The sequence below is a fragment of the Callorhinus ursinus genome, unplaced genomic scaffold (assembly GCF_003265705.2).
Source record: "Callorhinus ursinus isolate GAN/ISIS: 27379988/994484 unplaced genomic scaffold, GSC_fseal_2.0 scaffold1, whole genome shotgun sequence".
In the NCBI taxonomy this organism is placed as follows: domain Eukaryota; kingdom Metazoa; phylum Chordata; class Mammalia; order Carnivora; family Otariidae; genus Callorhinus; species Callorhinus ursinus.
In genome coordinates, this window is record NW_027397063.1 from 59,667,174 (window position 1) to 59,672,391 (window position 5,218).

Sequence of the window (5,218 nt, forward strand, 5' to 3'; positions counted from 1 at the left end):
GTGATAGACATTGGGTAGGGTATGTGCTATGGGGAGTGCTGTGAATTATGCAAGACTGTTGAATCACAGATCTGTACTTCTGAAACAAATAATGCAACATATGTTAAGAAAAAAGAAAAAGAAGATAGCAGGAGGGGAAGAATGAAGGGGAGTAAATCGGAGGGGGAGACGAACCATGAGAGACGATGGACTCTGAAAAACAAACTGAGGGTTCTAGAGGGGAGAAGGGTGGGGGGATGGGTTAGTATGGTGATGGGTATTAAAGAGGGCACATTCTGCGTGGAGCACTGGGTGTTATGCACAAACAATGAATCATGGAACACTACATGAAGAACTAATGATGTAATGTATGGTGATTAACATAACAATAAAAAATTTTTTAAAAAGTGTCTGCCTTTGGCTAAGGTCGTGATCCTGGGGTCTTGGGATCGAGCCCTGAGTCAGGCTCCCTGCTCAATGGAGGGCCTGCTTCTCCCTCTCCCTCTGCTGCTCCCTCTACTTGCGCTCTCTCTCACTCTATCTCAAAAAAATAAATAAAATCTTAAAAAAAAAAAGGGCTATGTTTTTTTCCTGTTTCCTTTGCCATTCCTGATGATGTTCAACATTACGCTTGTCTCTCCCAACACAAACTGTCCTTCATAGCTAGATGAGCTATAACACCCATACTAGTGAAGAAGCACTCTTGGCTATTGGACAGGAGACCAGGATTATGGTCCTAGGCCTATCTTTGACTAATTATGTGATCCTGAGCAAGTAATTACTCCAATAAAACCTTATGTATCAGGACTAGTGCTGAATACTGGGATACAGAAATAAATGAGTCATACACCCTGCCCTCAGAGAGCATCTAGGCTAGAAGAAGAGACTGATAGAAAAATAAGTGATTAAAATAGGATAAGTGTTGGGCACCTGGGTGGCTCAGTTGGTTAAGTGACTGCCTTTGGCTCAGGTCATGATCCTGGAGTCCCAGGATTGAGTACCACATTGGGCTCCCCGCTCAGCTGGGAGTCTGCTTCTCCTTCTGACCCTCCCCCATCTCGTGCTCTCTCTCTCTCTCTCAAATAAATAAATAAAAACCTTTAAAAAAATAAAATAAAGTAGGATAAGTGTTAAAAAGTCTGCATAGATACAGGAAAACAGAATCTCCCAGATAAGACATCTAACATTGGCAGGTAGGAGAAAGTCATCAGAAAATGCTTCCTGAAGAGTGATGCTGTTTGAATAGAGACTTGGGGAAGCCTGGTTTGTTCATTGTTGTATTCTCAGTCCCCAGAATAGTGCCAGGTATAGAGTAGGCACTCAGTAAGCATCTGCTTACGGATGAGAACGAGGAGGGAATTTTTTTGTGGCCACGACTCCTTAGACGAAAGTGTGGAGGCATCAGAGAATGTGGCGAATTCAGGGAACTGTGAGTAATTATGGAGGGCTAGGGTGGGTGGAGCTGGAGCAGTTGTGCCTTGGCCTGGAACTATAGCCCAAGTCCAGAATATAGAAGGCCTGAAATGCTGTGCTAAGGCTTGAGAACTTTATCTTGAAGGCAATAGGGAGTCACTGAGGATTTAAGCACAAGAGTCACAAATCAGATTTGGTGTTAGCTTGATATGCCAGTTATCAACTTATTGCCTCTCAGCTCCAAATATACCCTGCATTGCCTCTTCGGCAAAAATGGAATTAGGTCCTTTAAATATTTCTCCTTTGTCAGTTGGCACGTCAAACTCTGTCGGTAGGGATACTGGGAGGAGGAAAGGGTTTCTCTTGTGGGATCCACATGCTCCACTTTTTGGGCATCGGGAGCAGGCAGTTTCTGCAGTGCTACAATCCTGTAGTGCACAGCTTCTCCAGCCTCCGGTTCTTGCATGTCTGACTGCTAGTTGTACATGGCAGCCAGCAGGACCCAGTGGCCACCAGCTTCCCCTGGCCCCGCTCTGGGGAAGCTGTGGAGCAGAGTGCTGCCACTAAGTTTGGGCAGAGAGCAATAATCACCCATGGTCATATTCTTTTCATAAATGGCTTCTTCAGCATTCTAGACCATGGATTTTTGCCTGCCTGACACCTCACAAACTCTGGCCACGCCCTCTTTGACAAGCTCTTGGGAAGTCAGCTCCTTCTTGGGTGATCTGTCTCCAGGGTAGTGGTTGCTCCTTATATGAGTGGTTCCTGTATACTTTAGATCTCTCTTTACATCTTACTAGCTAATCTTCCATTACTCCAATCCCATTGTAGTTAAAAATTCTTTATGTTGAACTTTCTCTGTTAAGTTTGTATCTGATTTCTCTCTCTTGGACACTGAAACACACACTGATCCATCAACAGTTGTGTAGATGGGCTGAGGGGAGTGGAGTGAATCTTCAGGCAGGGAGCCTGGTTAAAAGAATATGGTGGCACTTTTGGCAACAACTCTTGAGCGCATCATTGCCTTTTAGGAGTTGCAATGGGGAAGGATGAGAGAGGCAGGAGCTATAGGACTTGGTAACCACTGTGGGAGAAGGAGTGTAGGGTGACTCCCCACTGTTCAAGCTTGGATGACTGGGTCGATGGTGGCACTGTGGTAAATGGAAAACACCGAAGGAGGGGCAGGTCACATTCTCCTCCCATGTTCCCTTTTACTCTCAGGAGTTCCATGTACTTTTGAGCCACAGACTTAGAATCATAGACTCGTTAGGTTGAAGAGGCACCAGAGCCCAACTTTTCTGCCTTTGAGCAATATAGATCATTCATTCACATCAGATAGAAGTGAAGAGAGGTCCATTTTATCTTAATAGTCCATGATTCTAATGTTTTATAAAGTGCTTTTCTACTCTTAAAGCTCTCAGTAGGGTAGGCCTTCCTCATCTATTTGTTCCAGGCCCCCACAACTCTTTAAAATTCAATAGATTTCCTTTTTTTGTGAAGCCTACATGCCTCCCAATGTGGAATGGCAGGTCAACACATATGTGTTGGATGCTGAAGAATATAGGTCTTATCAAGTATGTGATATAGATGTTTCTGGAATTGCTTTTTTGGTTTTATTGGTGTAGGCTACTCAGACCTTCAGTTATAATAACGAAAGGCCACAGTTACATGAATTAAAGGCTCCAACATCAGAATCTCAGAGGCAGTTTCTATGAACAGCTCTGGGAACCAAGGACCAGGTTATTGTATATACTTGTTTGGGCTTGGAATAGGAGACGGTGGGTTTTAGACATATGGTTACCCTTGCTTGGAATAAACCCCCCACTTTTTCGCACGTTCTTAGATCTCTCAGCTCAGCTTTCCCTGACCTGTCAGTTCCATTACACTTTCTCAGAGCACCACTTACGGACCTCTCCTTGGCAGCACGTAGCTCAGCTCTAATTTCACAGTATTTGTGTAGTTCTGCGATTAACATCTGCCACCCCCAGTAGACTAAACTTGAGGGTAGGGACAGCCAGTTTCTGCTCACGATGGAATCCGCAATGCCTAGCCTGGAACACAGTCAGTGATCAATAGATATTAGGAAAATGAAAGATTGATAGCAGTTTTAAAGTGTACTCACACCCATTAATCTTCATGACAATCCCCCCCATAAATATGGGGGGGGAAAGTGGTTTGGCTAGAGAGGGCTCTGATCCCAGATTCTGTTCTGGTTTCGAATCACTGTCCTCTGTGTAAGAAATTATAAAATAGTAGCTCTGGGAACAAAACATACATACAATTTGGGCAGAGCGCAATAATCACCCATGATCACATTCTCTTAAAGATCACAACCCTCTCTTGCTCGGTGACCAAGGAAGGATTCAGAATCCAGTTGGGCCCATGGGCAGGACTCTTCTCTCAGCGCCGCGCAGCCCTGGAGGCGCTCAGGGCACTTCCCTCCATCCACTTCCCCTCTAGGGTTGCTACCTGAGGCTCGCTCCCAAACGGGCCGTCTGATACGAGGCGACACCTCGCGTCTGGCCTCAGGCGGGAGGTGTGGGGACAGATCAAGTCCCACGCACCCTTGGCCGAGGGGAAAGCCGCAGAACCTGGGCGGGGAAAGACGGTACCGGCTTCGGCCTCGAGGGACTGGGGAGGTGGGGCGAGACCAACCACGCTTTGTTAGCGCTTGGCCTTCGCCTGGCAACCGCGGCTGCGGGGCCCGCGCGCGACGTCACAGAGCCACCGCCCCGCCCCGCCCCGCCCCGCCCCGCCGCGCCGCGCCGCGCCCCGCCCCGTCCCGCCCCAGCCCTCTAGGCCTTCCGCGGGGTTTGGGTTGCGGAAGTTCGGCTTCGCAGGCCTGGGAGAGTGGGGAACTGCCGGGGCTTTGCTTGTGGTGGGAGGACCGGATGGCCTGGCTGTTTAAGGTTAGGGCTGGGGGCGTTAGGAAACCTGAGGGATTTACAAGGGTCTTTGGCAAAGTGGCAATTTACAGTGGGCTTTGTATATTAGAAAGCGGAAGTGAGGGAGCTCAAAATGATCTTTTGGCTTGTGCAAAATGGGCAGGTGAGGAGGAGCCTTTGCGAATAATAGCAAGCACTTGCAGTGCTTTTGTGTGTGTGTGCCAGAATGATCCCTAAGTGCACGACACGTATTAATCTTTACAATCTCCCCATGAGGCAAGTACTATTATCATCTCAGTTTTTACAGGTGAGGAAACGGCACAGAGCGGTCAAGTAACTTGCCCAAGATCACAGCAAGTGATAGAGTTAGGATTTGAACCTACGTTGCATGGTTCCAGATTCCTCACCCTTAATCTCTGTAATGCTAAGACAGGGGGTCAGAGTTAGCGTGGATATGCACAGAGCTCGAGGTGCCTGAGGCAACAGGGAAAGAAGGAAGATATTCACCAAGCAGACAAGAAAAGCCCCATCTTTCTCTGCTACACCTCTTGTCACTTAACACTCTTTCCTTCTTCTTTTTTTTTTAATTAACGCTCATTTTTAAAAGTGCCCCTTGCATCATCAAGTCTTTCAGTCCTTTTACACACTAGTGTGTTGCTAGTCTAAATCATTGAGTTAGTTCATCCAGGGCCTTCAAAGATTTCTCTAGTTGTGAGATGAAAGCCATTGTCTCTCAAAGCAATTTCAAGCATCAGTGAGTAAGCACGGGGGCTGGGTGTTTGGTTTATGTATGCAGAAGGCTTTTCAGAACCTGCTGTCATCCATTTGTAAAGGGCTCGGTCTGTTGGCATTTGTCAAAGTTTTGCAGGTCCTTGTATACTTGGACAGTCCTGGATGATCTGGCCACTTGCCCATAGGTGATTTGGGGATAAAAGGAACCT

The 5,218-nt window shown here is 47.0% G+C and overlaps 1 protein-coding gene across 2 annotated transcripts in view; it reads right to left on the minus strand.

Moving 5' to 3' along the window:
• ROPN1 (rhophilin associated tail protein 1) overlaps nt 1-4,066 on the minus strand; it is a 27,846-nt gene extending 23,780 nt beyond the window's left edge. The window contains exon 1 of one of the 2 annotated variants that reach the window (XM_025868980.2): nt 3,862-4,066. The gene's annotated coding sequence lies outside the window, so the exon portion shown is untranslated. The remainder of the gene's footprint in view (nt 1-3,861) is intronic. The other variant, XM_025868988.2, reaches the window with a different exon arrangement.
• Nucleotides 4,067-5,218: the final 1,152 nt, after the last annotated feature.